The 17,664-nt window shown below is 52.3% G+C and overlaps 1 protein-coding gene across 3 annotated transcripts in view; it reads left to right on the forward strand.

The window, feature by feature from the left end:
• PARP10 (poly(ADP-ribose) polymerase family member 10) overlaps positions 1–17,664 on the forward strand; it is a 453,255-nt gene that overhangs the window by 228,455 nt on the left and 207,136 nt on the right. The window lies entirely within an intron of this gene.

Below are 17,664 nucleotides of genomic sequence, written 5' to 3' on the forward strand. Positions count from 1 at the left end.
CAGACTAGCCACTACCTCTCAGACTAGCGACTCTCCAAGTGAAAGAGGCAGTGTTTGAGGGCACCCGCTCTAGCCGACTCCACTGCACCGGAGTTAACCTGTGCCCAGCTCAAAGAAGCTGCTGCCTGATGTCCCTGTTCCAATTCCCTCTGTGACGTCTGCACACCTAGAGGGCTTTGGCCAAGTGATGCAGAGTATGGTCCACAAGATATCTTGGTACCCTCGGTCGTAGCTACTGATGTTCTTTAGTTGGGTGGCTCCAATTACTGAATATAACCTAGTGCCCCTACTGCAGAAGGGACTCCACCCATACGGCATTTAAGCTTGCATGGGATTTACTGTAGCCCTCCATCATCCACTATTTTAGACACCTAATCGGTGCTGAGCCTAACCATGGTCATCTCGGTTATCATTCCCAGCAAAAATCTGACGAGCAGGTGGATGCTGCCAGTTCTTAATACATTTTTATAGCCCATCGACTGGACAAGGAGATCTTAAAAGAATATTAGTTTAGTTAAGCATAACATGGACACCAAGCTGTTTGTTGCTGGACACAAACTTTGAATGGCAATTAGCGCAGCATTTAAATGGCGTGCTTTCTTTGTTCTGAAGGATACTTCTACCTTTCAATTTCCTCATGAACCCAGACTAACTCAGGAATAGTGATTTGGCTCTTTCGTGCCAGCAGGTTGTTCCTCGACCCTGGCTTATCCCCGATCATGACCACACAGAGCCACATTAGGCCACCTAGCGCGATTACTTCAGGTTCTTCTTTCCAGGTGTGATCCACCCGGTATGGACACAGAGGTTACCACCTTTGTATAAGGCCCGCTGTCGTAACATCAGTATTATGCCTGGCAAAGCTGAAATGCGTGCAGCAATCCGCAGGTAAGTGACCTTTAGGATCTTGGTAGTGGCAGATGTTGGCATTAAGCAGCACAAGTTAAGTAATTATGTGAAGCTCCATCCTGGAGTTTAGTGCACTTAGGTTCAAAAGAATACATTGTTGGCCTAGTCTCAAGAATCTGTTTATATTCATTCGATCATTGCACACTCCTCAATATACTTTAGTAACAACAAGGCTTTGAAATGTATGAATTGCATTGTAAATCTGTAATGGGTTCGCTGTCACAAACGTCACATTGTGGGTTTCACTTCAGTATCAGTCAGTGAATCAAGACCTGCTTCTAGTCGGCACTTAAAAAAAGACCTTAATGTATTAACACAACCTCTAAACAGAGAATTGTGCAGAACATATGAGGGTCTGACTGATACAGGTTCAAACTGTTTGAAATCCGAATTGTGTCCCTGAAACCTGCTATGTGCAACATTTCGCAATATATATATTTTTTTTTCAAGGTATACTAATTTGAGAAGAAAATTACTCCAGAGTTTCTGCTCAAACAAAACTTTGAGTCTCTTGTCACTTTAGAACCGGATGTTTAACCTCCCATTAAAATATTGTGCAAGTTGCAAACAAACCATATATATTTTTTTTAAACAAACTTTATTCGTCAATGCGCATAGGCAACGCAGGGCTCTGAACACCAGAGGCATCTGCCGTATCTGACATATGGAAACACAAAAGCAATTGACGTTTTTGTAGATAGTATCAAAATTCAAAACACAAGCATGCTGACTAAAATGGAACCCCCCCCAAACTCCCATCCATCCTCGCCACCCCCCTAGAATCGCCTCTGTCCGCACAGTTCTGTCCACAGCTTTGAAAAACCAAGCAAAGAATCCTTCGCTAACATCTTGCACCCCCAGGGTCCACCCCGCTCCCAAACGACAAACATCTACCCCGGTAGATGGGTCTCTGCCTCCGCTGGCGGCTCCAGCCATAGACCCTGATAATCCGGCCACCGCCTCCAGCTCTTGTAATGCTTGCGCGGACAGCCCCTGGCAACAGAAATAGGTTTCTCCAACCCCATGCAAAAATCTAAGCCATTCTTCCATGCGACCACCAAGGGACCCCGCGTCGCCTTCCACTCTTTAGCAATGTCCCGCTTTGCCAAGGTGAACCCTAACATGAGGTGTCTTTTTTATGTAGATATTGCCCCCCTATCCCCTCAATGACCTGCAGAAGGGCCAACTGTGGCGTGCGAGGAAGCTCCCACCCCAGAACTTCCGAGAGGCATGCAAATATCCCCCTCCAGAAACGATAAAGGGATGTACACTGCTGAACAGTATGTAGAAAGGTGCCCTCCTCCCAGCCACAACAAAGACACTCTGGGGAAACGATCAGCCCCGCCCTCCACAGTCGCGCACTAGTATACTTGAACTGTACCAGGCGGAGCCGCATGGCTCTGGCCTCCCCCGCGGCGCCGCCAAGGCCTCCACCCAGTCCTCCTCCAGAGTGCCCATGTCAGCCTCCCAGTCCCCCCGAAGCTTCTGCAGTGAAGAGGAACAAAGAGTGACCAAGGATTGATATATCTGGTAGATCTTCTTGTCTTGCAGGTCCCCCTTAAAAACTTTTACCTCCAACGGGTTAAATCCAGGGAGAGACTCTAGACCCTCCAGACTAGGAGGCAGGGCGTGGTGAAACTGGAGGTACCAATGTTGGAAGGCGGTGATCCCCGGGGTCAAGAGGACTCTCCTAACCACCTGGAACCTCCTCTCCCACAATACTGCCGAGTCTTATCGAGGGGGGAGTCCCCGCTGGGGAGGACTGATCGTACACACTGTCGACACACCGCACTTACGAACGGACACTACACCGTGATTCTTTATCAAGAAAGACTTTATCAAGCTTAAAAGTAAGGAGCAATACACAGCGATCGAGGAATCGCAAAAGTCTCGTAACGAGGGATCGGGGAAGCGGGACAGTCTTAGGAGACCAGCTGGCACGCCACGCACCCTGCGCACAGTTCTCAATCCTCGAACTGGGGGGTACGGGGGCTGGCGATGGGACTTGCTGTCCTACTCACTTCTGGCTCAAGATGATCGTAGCGTTGATGGTCCAGCCGGACCAGAGAGTTCGTCAAGCCGCGACGAGGTCAGCAGGGCTTGGTCAGGAGTACTCCATCGTACTCGTAAGCAGCTGGAGCCGTGACAGCGTCAGCAGGGCTCCGATGGTTCAGGTCTCGTGTTCCGAGAGGGGGCCGCGACAGCATCAGCAGAGCCCCGATGGTTTCAGATTTCTTGTCCTTCGGGAGGGGACCGCGACAGCGTCAGCAGGGCCCCGATGGTTCTGTTCCGTAGGTTCGAGGATGAGCCGCGACAACGTCAGCAGGGCTCAGTGGGTCAGAGTCTGTTCTCCTCAAAGTCAGCCGCAATCAGATTAGCAGGGCTTTCTTGTCCAAGATACAACTGCCGACTAGATGGAAGGCAGGCTGTCTTATAGTACTGGTGCTCTTTGATGTCCGGACCCTCAGAGGCAGGAGGCCGGAGGTCCGAGGGCCAGGCGCCCGATTGTCTGGGCGGTTGGTTCTTTGATGCTTTGGACCATGCGTCCACGGAAGCCCAGACGCCCATCAAGGCCTGGAGCCAGCTCGCTAGGAGGCCCAAGGTGCGATCGAAACCAGCCCCCAGGGATAGTTCAGAGGTGTGAGGGATACCAGTTCCTCGGAAGGGGGCCGGAGGTGCGATGGAGGTCTTGGTTTCGGGTACTTGGGGAGTCGTTCACCCCCCGGGGCGGATCTGGGCGCGCCGGACGCGCATGCTTGGCTGTAGCCAGAAGTGGCCAGGGGCTGCCGAAAGGAAAGAAGGCGGCCGGCCGGCCGGGGTGGCCATACATGGAGTCTGATGGTCACGTGCACGGGTGCAGGCACGCGGTCTGGGGATCGTCTCAGGTCCGGGGTAGGAGTGTCATGTACAGTTCTGGGTGGACGGGAATCAGTTCCACCCGTAGATCTGGAGCTGCGGAGATCAGCGAGGACCACGCCACGAGCCCGGGTCCAACATGCGTCCCCTCCAGCTGAAAGACGAGGAGAACTACCCATCCTCCTGGGGGTTCGCTTCGCGGAGGCGGAAGAAGCGGGACAGGCCGTCGGCGTTGGCGTGGTCGGCACCAGGCCTGTGTTCCACAGTAAAATCCATCCCTTGGAGGGAGATGGACCAGCGTAGCAGTTTAGGGTTTTCTCCTCTCATTTGCATGAGCCACCGGAGAGGACGGTGGTCGGTCTGGACCCGGAAGTGGGTCCCGAACAGGTAGGGCCTCAGTTTCTTCAAGGCCCAGACTACTGCGAAGGCCTCTCGCTCGATGGTGCTCCATCTCTGCTCCCGGGGTAGTAGCCTCCGGCTGATAAAGGCTACCGGATGATCAATCCCCTTGTCGTCCGCTTGGGAGAGCACGGCCCGATGCCATGCTGGGAGGCGTCGGTCTGAACCACGAACTCTCGGGAGTAGTCAGGGGCTTGTAGGACTGGAGCGGTGCACATGGCCTGTTTCAATTCTTCGAAGGCCTTCTGACAGGCGGGGGTCCAGATAACCTTCTTGGGGTTGGCCTTGGCTGTCAACTCGGTGAAGGGGCCTACAATACTCCCGTACCCCTTGATGAATCTACGGTAGTACCCTGTGAGCCCTAGGAAAGCCCGCACCTCGGTCTGGGTCGTGGGGGTCTCCCAGGCATTGATTGCGTCTATCTTGGGTTGGAGGGGGGCCACGAGGCCGCTGCCGACCTGGTGCCCTAGGTATACCACTGAGCTTTGTCCTATTTGGCATTTACTAGCTTTAATGGTGAGCCCGGCTCGACGCAGGGCGTCCAACACCTCCCAGAGGTGGTGCAGGTGCTCGGGCCAGTGAGCACTGAACACCGCAATGTCGTCTAGGTAGGCTGCACTGAAACTTTCCAACCCGTCCAGGACCTGATTGACCAGTCGCTGGAAGGTGGTGGGTGCGTTTTTCATGCCGAAGGGCATGACTCGGAAGTGGAAATGGCCATCCGGAGTGGAGAAAGCAGACCTTTCTTGGGCCCTTTCCGTGAGGCCGATCTGCCAGTAGCCACTGGTGAGATCGAAGGTACTGAGTTACTGAGCCGACCCTAGGCGGTCAATCAGTTCGTCGGCTCGGGGGATGGGGTGTGCGTCGGTTCGGGTGACTGCGTTGAGTCCGCGGTAGTCGACGCAGAACCTCAGCTCAGGAACGGTGCCGGGGGAGGCCGCCTTCGGAACCAGGACCACGGGGCTAGCCCATGGGCTGTCGGAGGCTTCCACCTCTCCTAGGTCCAACATCTTGTCGACCTCAGCCTTGATGCAGGCTCGGACTCGGTCCGGGACTCGGTAGGCTCTGTGCCGTACCGGAGGGCTGTCCCGGTGTCCACGTCGTGGACGCACCAACTGGTGACGCCGGGAGTGAGGGAGAAGAGGTCTGAATTGTCCCAGCAAGTGGCGACATTCCTCACGCTGTAAGGGGGTGAGGAAGGAGGAGAGACTCACTCCCTCTACGGAGCCATCTTGATTCTTTGCACACAGGAGATCGGGTAGAGGGTCAGTTTCCTCTTCCTCTCTGTCGTCGGTGGCAAGGAGTAACCCCAACTCAGACCGCACAAAATAGGGTTTGAGCCGGTTTACGTGTAACACTTTCAGGGCGTTCCTGGGTGATTTCGTATCAACGAGGTAGGTGACCTGGCTCTTGCTCTCTATCACCTTAAAGGGTCCTGTCCACTTGTCCTGCAAGGCACAAGGTTCCACTGGGGACATGACCCAAACCTGTTGGCCTGGTTGAAACTCGACCAGAGTGGCATTCTGGTCGTACCAGCGTTTCATCTCCTCTTGGCTGACTTCCAGGTTGGCCTCGGCCAGTTCGCGAAACTTCCGCGTCTGGTTCCGGAGGGCCAGGACGTAGGAGAATACGTCGGGGGGATGTGCTCGGGGGGGCCGCCTCCCAGCCTTCCTTGACCAGGCTGAGGGGACCCTGGACGGGGTGCCCATAGAGCAGCTCGAAAGGGCTAAACCCCAAGGATTTCTGGGGTACCTCTCGGTAGGCGAACAGGAGGCAGGGTAGGAGGACGTCCCACTTGCGTCGCAAGGGCTCCTCAAGACCCATGATCATCCCTTTCAGGGTGCGGTTGAACCGCTCAACCAGGCCGTTGCCCTGGGGATGGTAGGGGGTGGTGAACCGGTAGGTAGGGGGATGGTAGGGGGTGGTGAACCTGTTGAGCCCAAGATGGCCGCCTGATAGGAGCTCCTGTGAAGAGCTCCCAGTGCTTGGGATCCCATTTCGGGCATTATCCCTGTTAGCACCCACCAGCACGACGGAACAAAAGTAGAAAGAGTAACTGGATTGCCTACTGACCTTGATTAACGGAGGCTGGAGCCTGAAAAGCCCCGCGATCGGACTTTCGCCTCAGACACCCCCATCGCTGAAGCTCCGGGAGCCTGCTGAGCCGACACTGCGGACCATCCTGCCACCAGCCCAGCATTGGATCCAAGGCGGCATAAGAGGGCACCCCCGTCGCGTCGTAGGGGCGGCTGAAGCTCCGGGAGCCTGTTCCCGACCGCTCGAAGACATCGGAGGGCTGGGAGAGGTCCCCCCCGCCTGCTACACGGCAGAGGAAGGTACAGGAGCTCGGTTGCTGAACCATCCCTCAGCTGCAAAGGAGTCCCAAAGGCATACACGGCAGCATAGGAGGGCACCCCCGGCAGCATAGGAGGGCACCCCCCGCGCAGAGGCAGCTAAAGCTCCGTGAGCCGGCACCGCCCGCCCGCTCCACCGCAGTGAGTCTCGGAGGCTTCGGAGGGCTGAGTAAAGCCGGCCGCGCCACAGCAGAGGAGCTACAGCGACGCCGGAGGATTGATAGTGGCCCCCCTCCCGTCCGCTCCACGGTGGAGGACGCCGGCTGCTACGTCGGGTTTGCAAAGGGACGTGGCAGTCCCTCCCCCCCGCACCGCAGCACCGGAGACAGGACACGGGCTCAGGAGATGGATGCGACCGGAGGTTATGGCGCCGCCGCTTCCCAGAGGAGCGACTGAAGGGAGCCCTGAGACCAACAACAAGAGCAGTAGATGCGACAGAAGACTGGAGCCTGCCCCCATCGGCTCCGTTGGATACCGGGTAATTACCTACGCTGCTTCTCACGGTAATACAGACTTGGAGCCATGATCTAATCTTTGGAGATCAATTACACACAATTCACATATTTCTGCAAATCGGAAGGGACTGAGACACTTTCTGGATTAAAACATTGCTTCTGAAAAATTCTGACAGACTCAAAAGGCACACAGAGACTTAAGGTATTTATTTCTCCTACCCGCCTGCTCACTTTTAAACTACCTCCTTTGTTCAAAATGGCTGGAGCCATAAACCTGTAACAATAAATCCCCTCGGTACCTATGTCCACGAGGCTCCTCAGATTAACTCCCCCACACAGAGATAAGCATTCCTCCCAGCTAGCTGGAGCATTGCTGGCTTAGATAGAAAGTGAAATTCCTTCCCCTATGCTCAAAGTAATAGCAGCAGACAGAGGACTAATATCTCCACCTCCCCTGCTTGCATGAAGGGGACGGGAAGCTGCTCTTTCCTGCTAGCTAAGCAACAGCAACAAACAGAGGACTACTGTCTCTATCCCACCTATTTGGCGGCCATTTTTGACTAGTCTCTCTCTTGGCGGGCATCATTATCTGAACAGGCACTAAGAACCTAGCATTTTAGACTAATCTCAACTACCAAATACTGTGCTCAGTTATGTATTCACACCTTCATGTGAAAGAATGTCTGCCGATTATTGCAGTACTATACTTGTACCTGTATTTTAAACTTCTGTAATGCACAGATTGCTACCTCACACATGGAAGATTGTCTGCCTATTATTGCAGTACTATAATTCTACCTATACTTTGAACATTTGTAATGCACAGATTGCTACCTCATATATGTTGGTTTCTAACTAATGTCACTTTGGATTTTTTTGATTTTGATTTTTGTTTCATGTACATTATTGTTTGCATCTGTACTCTGTTCCTATATTCTATTAGTCCGACTGCTACCTAATATACCTCATATATCTCCGGTTGCTCACTAGTGTCACTTCTGCCTGTATTTTGAACATTTGTAATGCGCAGATGCTACCTCATATATTCTGGCTGCTAACTAATGTTGATTTTTGATTTTTGGTTCATGTAAATTGTGGTTTGCAGACTGCTACCTCATATATTCTGGCTGCTAACTAATGTTGATTTTTGATTTTTGGTTCATGTAAATTGTGGTTTGCATTTGTATCCTGCTCTTAGCAGTATTATACTTTCTCCTGTATTCTGCACTATTCTGCACATTTCCTCAACCTGCACCCATTCCTACTTTTCTCTCCTGTTACGCACCGACTGCTACCTCATATACAATATACTTCTACTGTAGTCTGCACTACTCTGCACAGTGCTACAACCTGCATCCACTCACTCTTCTCTTCTCTCTTGTAATGCACCATCTACTACCTCTTATATTTCTGGATGCTCACTATTATCACTTCTGCCTCCTAGGATCACTTTTGATCCATGTAACTGTTATGTGCATCTGTATCCTGTCCCAGTATTATACTTCTACTTGAAGTATTATACCTCACTTTTGTACTTTGCAATTTACTATATGTATTTGCTCTACTGCACACTCTTATACTTTAATTACGCTGGTTGATCACTAGTGCCACTTCTGTACCTTGTAACTTACTGTATGTATTTGTGTCTCTGCACACTCTTACATTTGGGTATGCTGACTGATCACTAGTACCACTTTTGTACTGTGTAACTTACTTTATGTACTTGTTTTCCTGCACATGTGTACCACTATAGTGTATTCTCCCACACCCACCTAAACCACCGCCCCAACATGGATCCTATCGGCAATCACACATATAAAATCAACTACCCACCGACACTCACCAAAAAAGCCGCTAAACGCTTTAAACACAATTTCCTTAGGTCACACCCTGAAACACCCTTTGCTGACACCTACTTCTCACCGGTCAATGGATCCCTGAACACTGATATCATCTTCCACACCACACGCAGAGCTCAATGGAGAAAAGCGTTCCTCACCTTACTCACCGTCTCCTCCACCAAGAAATCCTCTCACAGCCTAACTCTCTCCATCACGCCATCCCAACTCTTTCCAGGCAGAGCCACCATCACTATTTACAATAACGGGATTGTCCTATCTCAATCCACAGACAGGAACCTGGAACTACTAGACAACTTGTTCCCCACCTTCAAAGAGCACCTCTCCAATTCGCGGAACAACACTTATATCTCCTCCAGTCCCACCAACCACGACCTCACATCTCCTACCACCCACAACCCCTCCAACTCACTTCAGCGCCAGTTAACTACTACATACTCCTCAATCAGGGACACACCTACCACCCCTGACCAACCATCTCCCACCCACAACCCCTCTATCCCAGTTCAGCGCAAACCTACTACTACATACATCTCAATCAGGGACACACCTACTACCCCGGACCCCCCATCTCCCACCCACAACTCTTCTATCCCAGTTCAGCACCAGGCAGTTGCCACACGTGCCTCAAACACAGACACAGATCGCTCCCCCTCATACACCACTCACACCCCCACCCCTTCTACCAACCCACGGGCCTCCACACTTATCATCAACACTCCTCCCACACCTACAGATGGCTTTAACACTCCGCTCACCCCTGACAGCACAGCTCCCTCCCACAACACACTTAACCTAGTTCAACACCAGAACAACACGCATATCGGCAAATCCCCCCCCCCCCCATTATCCCCCCCATACTCAGTCCCCATTACCCTCTAACCAACTACGCAGAACACACATCCTCTCTTAATCTAACTCCCCCTCCGCACAACAGGACCACCTCCAATCCCATTTCCCCTCCTACTCTCAGCCCCCATTACCCGTCCTGCACCCCCACCACCACTATCAGTCTCCCAGCCTACACCTTGACCCCCCCCGCCTACCATCAATGCCCTCACTCATACCACCAACCTCCTACCTACCTCATCCACACCCCTCCTGCCCAAAACTTCTCTCCCCCTAACACCATCCCGTACACTAACACAACGCAACCCTGCTCGAACCCCAGCCCACTCTCCCACCAGCACGTGAATTCCCTGGTCAGTCATTCACCTTTGACTGCCACCCCCACCACCTACCCCACGATGGACAACATCATGGCCACTCTCTTCCAGATCAAAGAAGACATACACATCAAAGAACTACTCTCCACACACCCCATACACCCCTCACCCACCCCCACCTTCCCGCCCAAATTGGCCACTACCCCTCCGGCTGACTCACTCACTCAACACGCCCTACACCGGGCGTCAATCCCTGTTCATAGTCGCAACAACTGCCCTCGGCCCCCTCGTCGCCCCTGCAACCCCTCACACAACTACACCTCCCAGCCCAACTTGTCTTCCGCCCCTCCGATTAACTCTCTAACTCAACTCTCCCCCAACCGGACCTCAATCCCAGCTCGCAATCGCAACAACCGCCCTCGTCGTACCCACAACCCTACTTCTGACCCCGACACACTCACCCTTCTCCGCTCCTATGACCCAGCACCCCAAAATGACCCAACCACCCCACACCTCACCAGCACCCCAAAATGACCCAACCACCCCACACCTCACCATTCCCACGATACACTCAAATCCCCTTAGACCCACCACACTAAACAGCAGATCCTCCATCCCCAATAACCTTAGAAAAGTCCCCCTCGCTCTAGAACCACCTACCACCCTCAGCACACCCCATCTCAAATGCACTCTCCTCAACTGCAGATCGGCCTCGAAACATTCCGCCGCCATTGCTGATCTCCTCTTATCGCTGGACCTTGACATAATCATCCTGACTGAAACCTGGCTAACTGAATCTTCGACACCTATAATGGACATTCTAGTCCCTCCCAACTACCACATTATCAGGCTCGACAGATCAGGCAAAATTGGTGGTGGAATTGCATGCATTTACAGGAACAACATCTCTGTTCTGAAAGTCAACTCCACCTCCCTACCATCCCCAACATCCTGGGAATACATCTGCCTCGACATTATTAGTGAGGGCAAACCGATATGTTCTCTTCACAGCATTTACCACCCTCCCAGGGACAACTTCACCTTTTCCCAACAAATCATGGATATGATCTCAACCAATTCCGGACGGCAGCTCACCCAAATATACCTTGGTGACTTTAACCTCCACTGGAACGATCGCAATGACGCGGTGGTAAATAGTCTTAAAAATTTCCTCGACGCCCTTAACCTCACCCAAATATGCAACAGCCCGACCCATGAGAAAGGCTCTATCCTTGACCTGATCCTCTCCAAAGAGGACTCTATCCTACTCGAGTCCATCCAACCCTGTGACTGGTCAGATCATCATATTATCACATTCTTCATCAATGAAAAAGTTAAAGTTAATCCGGCTCAACTCTCCAAGCCGAAAGTCTGGAAAAGAGACATGAAAAAACTCAACCCAGGCTCTTTGCCCCCTAACAGGTGCAATCTCCTACTTCCACCGACAGGCGATACGGACGTTCAAACCCTGACTGACCACTATCTCAACGCTATGACCTCAATAATTAATGAGGCTGCACCTATGCAGCTAAAAAGAGTCATCTAAAATCTCCAACCCATGGTACGACGGGAGTCTCAATGAGGATAGACGAGGCATGCGAATGGCAGAGCGTACCTGGAGATCAGCTCCCTCTGCAATGCACCTAAAAGACCTGAAGAAAAAGAAACGCCTACTTCAGGAAAATAAAACGTTCAAAATCAGACTTCTTCAGCCTCCAGCTCGACCAAGCAAAAAATCGCCCGAGAAAACTGTTTGAGCTAATCAGATCACAATCCAAGGATCAACCCCAACCACTCAACACTGTGCGTAAAGCACCCTCCTGTGAAGACTTCGCTGCTTTCTTTATCCAAAAAACTGACAACATAAAAAGCGATCTCCTTATTGACGCAAGCCTCTACTCCAAACCCCAGTGCCTAGCACCCGCTGAACCAAAAAAACAATGCTACATGGTCAACCTTTGGCACATACTCGGAAGAAGAAATTGGCAAACTGCTCAGCACCCTGAAACCATCCAATCACCTCACGGACCCCATTCCTGCTTCCGCAGTAAAAGACTTTACCCCATTGCTTCTCCCTCTCTGGACTAAAATTATCAACAGCTCTCTCCAACAAGGAAGCATACCTGACTCCCTCAAAGTTGGTCAAGTCACACCTCTATTAAAGAAACCCACAGCCGACCCCTCTGATCTCAACAACAACCGTCCCATTACCAATATTCCCACTCTCGCTAAACTGCTGGAAAAATGCGCACAACTACAATTGACTAAACACATTGAACAATTTGATCTCCTCAACCCTCACCAGTCAGGCTTCCGAGCAGGACACAGTACAGAAACTGCCATGACGCACATAATTGACGACGCACTTCAAATGCTAGACCAAAACGACACTTGCCTCCTCATCCTTCTTGATCTCTCTTCAGCATTCGACACCGTTAAACATGAGAATTTGCTAGAACTACTGAATACAAGAATGGGTTTATCTGGAACTGTTCTCAAGTGGTTCACTTCCTTTCTTCACAACAGGTCGCAGAAATTCAAGAGCAACAACCAGATGTCCTCGCCAATACCTGTAACGCTAGGCGTCCCCCAAGGCTCCTCTCTATCCTCAACCTAGTCATGGAACCACTCACCACCTTGCTACAAGCATCCAATGTACACTTTCACATGTACGCTGATGACACCCAACTTTATCTCAAATTACAATCCCCCAATGACATCCTGCTCCTGAACTCAACAATCAGATGCACCCAATCCTGGCTTGCCGATAATCACCTCAAACTCAATGCCCTGAAAACAGAGTTCCTTCTGAACTCACCTCCAGCGAAGATCTCCACCACTCAAATTTGGCTTAAACACCTAACCGCACTCAATGTCCAACCCACCATCGTGGACTCAGCAAAATCTTTAGGCATAACACTCGACACCAATCTCAACATGCAGCAACATATCAGCAAGGCAACTAAGGGAGCGAACTTCCAGATCAATACTCTGAGGAAACTAAAACCCTTCCTCCCAGCCAAAGACTTCCAAACTGCAGTACAAGCAATAGTCATCCCTCGAATTGAATACGGTAGCACCGCCCTCTGCGGACTCCCCCTAACCACAACCGCACCACTAAGAGCTTCCCTAAACGCTGCAGCGAGACTCATCACTGGGTCAAAAAAGCACTACCATATTACCCCTGACTTGAAATCCCTGAATTGGCTGCCTTTTGAAGCCAGAATACACTTGAAAATCGCCTGCATGACACACAAGGCGGTTCACCTAAACTCACCCGGCTACCTCACTCAGAAACTGACAATCTCTGGCGGAACCAGAAACACTAGAGGCACAAACAATCTTCTGCTGAAACCGCGAAGATTCCGGAAGGAAAAAACATACAAGCGCTCCTTCTCGGGAATGGCACCTAGGATCTGGAACTCACTCCCTCCAGAAACCAGGCTTATCTCCTCCACTACACTCTTTAAAAAAGAAGTAAAAGCTATCCTCATAGCTAAATACACTTGAACCAGTATCTAGAACAAAGTTAATACTCGGCACCGATCTGTACTACATGCTTGACCCCTTTGCCTACTTGTATGAGTTGTCTCATTACTCACATGATTGGCTATGCAGTCACCTATTTGTACTGTTTGATTTATTAATTTATCTGTCTGACTATGCTCCCTCATGTACCCCTCTATGTAACCTATTTGTACTGTTTGATCTATTGATTTATTTGTATGACTATGCCCCCTCATGTACCCCTCTATGTAAAGCGCTCTGATATCTGCAAAGATCTTGTCCGCGCTATATAAAACTTTTAAAATAAATAAATTGCGACTGGGGCATATGGAATTCCCTCTGGAGGTCCCGAAAGGGCTTGAGTGTCGTACCCCTCATGACATCTCCCAGGGTTGAAATACCTATGTCGTCCCATTCCTGGAAGCCAGGTGGGGCAGGCGCCCATTATTCCACTGGGGAGTCTCCTGAGTCAGGGTGTTCCACCAACCCATGCGTCACAGGGCCTGCCTCCAGACCTGGAACACAACCTGTGTGATTGATGGCAACGCGCCCCTCAGCGGCGCGGAGTAGAGAAGTGTGTGTAACGAGTGTCACCCCATGAGGTGCCGCTCCAGTGCACATGCCGGGTCGCTCGTATCCCCATACCACCATTCATTTAGAATCGGGAGATGCGATGCCTGGTAGTTTGAGAGAATGTCGGAAGTCCCACACAACACATGGATAGGAAGCACGCGCGTAGCGCACCTTGCCTCCCTCCCATAGAAATTGCCCAGGCGCCGACCATCTGGACGGGTGGTTCTGTAGCTGATACAGAAGCCGAGGAAGTGCCACCACCTTGAATATTGCCGACCTTACAGAGTCAGAGGCATGCAGGACCAGGATTTAAGGTTAGAACGAACCTGCTCCCACACCGGAGCCACATTGAGCTCCCAGGCGATGGGCGGCATGTCAGAAATGAACACCCCTAGATACTTCAAGCCCCCCCATCGCCACCCACTTTCGTCCGATCCCCCAGGGCTCAGATTGTGGACTTACAGGGATTCATCTACAGTCCCGACGTTTCTCCAAAGATCTGCATTATGCGTAGAAGCCGCGCTCCCGTTCTGTCAACAGCTGTGAGGAAGAAAAGGACATCGTCTGAATAGAGCGCGATTCTGTCCGACAGACCCAGAGCCCATTCGAATCCCCGAACCTGAGCATCTTTGCGCACCCATGCCGCCAATGGCTCCATAGCGAGGGCAAAGAGATATGGAGACAGGGGGCACCAGTGTCTTGTGCCTCGTGCTATTGAGAAGGTGGAGGAGGTTGCTCCAGCCACCAGAACCGAAGCAGTAAGCTTTGTGTACAGGAGCGTGATGTAAGACAGGAAGCGTCGGCCAAGATTAAGGCGCTGCAACAGTGAGAAAAGATAAACCCAGCTCAGGGAGTCGAATGCCCTGTCCATATCCACCAAGAGGAGGGCTGCTTGTTCTCCCATCTGCCGCATGGCCGCTACCACAACATGCACCCTCCTTATGTTATGTCTGGTCGCCCTTCGAGGCCTAAACCCCGCCTGATCCGGATGCACTAGGTTAGGGATGTGGGGCAGAAGGCGAATGGCCAATGCCTTCACCAGGATTTTGGCCTCTATTTTTAAGAGGGAAATGAGACGATTCGAGGCATGATGTTCCGTGGGTCGACCAGGCTTGTGAAACACCACAACCTCTGCATGCCTCCAATCCAGAGGGAGCGAGCCCCTCTCCCGAGCCTCCTCCACTACAGCCTGATAATATGGGGCCAGCTGCACATTGTAGCGACAAAAGAATTCACTTGAAAACCCATTGGGCCTGGGTGCCTTGCCGAAATTGAGCTCCCCCAGGCCGTACCCAGCTTCTCATCCGTCAAAGGGACCTCCAGCTGGTCACGCACCTCGTCCGACACTGCCTTGGGAGGTAGATCTGCTATAAACTTGTCAATGATGGCCTCTGAGAGGAATTCCTGAGGGGCATAAAGGTCTGCATAATAAGCGGCAAAGCTCTCCGCTATAGCGGTGGGGTCCGTAATCGGTGTCCCCTCCGAGTCTAGAATAGCCGGAAGGTCCTGGGCGTGGAAGGTGCCCTGGCAAAGTCGATGCAGCATCTTGCTGGACTTTCCCCCTCATTGGTATACCCTGCTGCGTGTCTCCAGCCAGGCCTGGCGCACTTCATCCATCAATAGGGTGGCGTACGTCTGCTGGGCAAACAGCAATTACCACACATAATGGTCCCCCCTGCCTCCCGACTCCGGCAATCGAGGCCCTCCACCTCCGCCTCTGCGTGTGTCAGTTCCTCACTCCACTTCCTACAGGCCGCCAGGCACCAGGAAATGTCCACCCCTGTAGTGTAGGCTTCAGCGCCTCCCACAGCAGCGCGGCCCCCGTCACGGACCCCTCATTCTGTCAGGAAATGGGCTATAGCCTTGCTCATGTGCCCCATACTCTTCGTTCTGTAGATGCCACACCGATAGACGCCACCGGAATGGCTGCTACTTTTCTGGGCATGCATAGTTCAAGAGATACCGGTGAGTGGTCGGAGAAGCTGTGAGGCAAGATCTCTACTGACTCCACTCTACCAACCACCGCCCTAGGAACAAAAAAATAGTAAATTCTGAAGAGGTACGTGAACCCCCACCTATCCCTGTGAAAGCTCCGCCACACGTTCACCCAATCCAGACTCCTCACCATTGAATGCAGTTTTGTGGAATGGCCACCCCCAGGGTTAGCCCCAACCCTGGTCCTATCTTTGGCTAAGTCCATAACATCGTTCCAGGCCCCACCCACCACGGATAGCACATATGGGACGCAACTTCTCCACCAGATTCCACTGCAGGGGAGGGGGAGCATAGACACTGCTGATTATCAATGATTCGTCCCCGATCTTACCCCTGATAAACAAGTAACGCCCCTGTGTGTCGGACCAGTGTTGCGTGTGCACATAGGGGATCCTACAGTGGACCAAGATCGCCACTCCCCGCGAACCCAGTGTGAACCCAGAATGGAACACCTGTTAGTAGCCATAGCGTTGCAGGCAAAGGGCCTTTGAGCCTAGCAGGTGCGTTTCCTGCAGCAAGAGAACGTCAGCCCGATCCCTCTTTACCTGGTGGAGTATTGCCCCGCGTTTGACCTTATCCAGAGCCCCACGCAGGTTCCTACTGACAATGCGGAGACTGCCCAGGATTACCCGGCCATCATCGGACTCCCTAGCCATGGGGGGGGGCACAACTACCCCTAAAACGGATACCAAGCTGTGGTGACTTATGTATACAGTGCAGCAGGCGTCTACCGAACATGCAATTCGATAACCAAAACAACCCCCACACCATACCGCAAAAACGCTGTATCTGTCGCGGTACGGCTAGTACCCAATCCCCAACGGGGGGAAGGAGACCACTCCTACCAATGGATCCCCAACTCACAGCCCATAACCACTGGGCATGTCTCAGACCAGTCAGATTCTGGCAGAGAGGCCAGCCCACAACAAGACTTGCAATAGCAAGCACAGCCCCACAGAGCCCCACTGCATGCGCACTTCAGGGTTCAAGTGTCTGTCTCCCCGAGGAAGAGAGCCGCCCCTCCCCCCCCACAACCACTCCAGAGGAGGCGCCGCAGGACTAGGAGCGTCGCCGGTAGCGGGAACGCCTAATAATCTTCTGCTGATTTTGACCCCGGGGGCCCCTCCGTACTGCAGAGCTTCCTTGTACGCAGAGCTTCCTTGGCCGAGCCTGTTTTAGGATAGCGTCCCGATCAAGGTAGTTCAGCAATTTAGCTATGACAGGCCGCGGGCGAGCCCCCACTGGGGGTTTCTAGACGAGCGCCCTATGAGCCCTCTCCACAACAAAACACTGGGATAGGGCCTCAGAGGGAAGCCAGCTCTCCAGCGATTGCGTTAGGCATTCCATTTTGCCCTCTTCACATCCTTCCGGAAAACCAACAAATCGGAGATTGTTGCATCAAGCCCTCCCTTCCGCATCCTCCACGCGGAATGCCAGGCCCTTTTGGACAGTCTCCATCTTGGCGACCTTCTGTTTCAACAAAGTGACCTCGTTCTCCACCCCGAGATCCGAGACTGCGCTTCGGTGATGCGGGACACTGCATTGGGCAGGTCCTGCTGCGGCAGCATGACGTCTGCACCAACTGCTCCAA

The sequence above is a fragment of the Lissotriton vulgaris genome, chromosome 4_1 (genome assembly GCF_964263255.1).
Source record: "Lissotriton vulgaris chromosome 4_1, aLisVul1.2, whole genome shotgun sequence".
Taxonomy (NCBI): Eukaryota; Metazoa; Chordata; class Amphibia; order Caudata; family Salamandridae; genus Lissotriton; species Lissotriton vulgaris.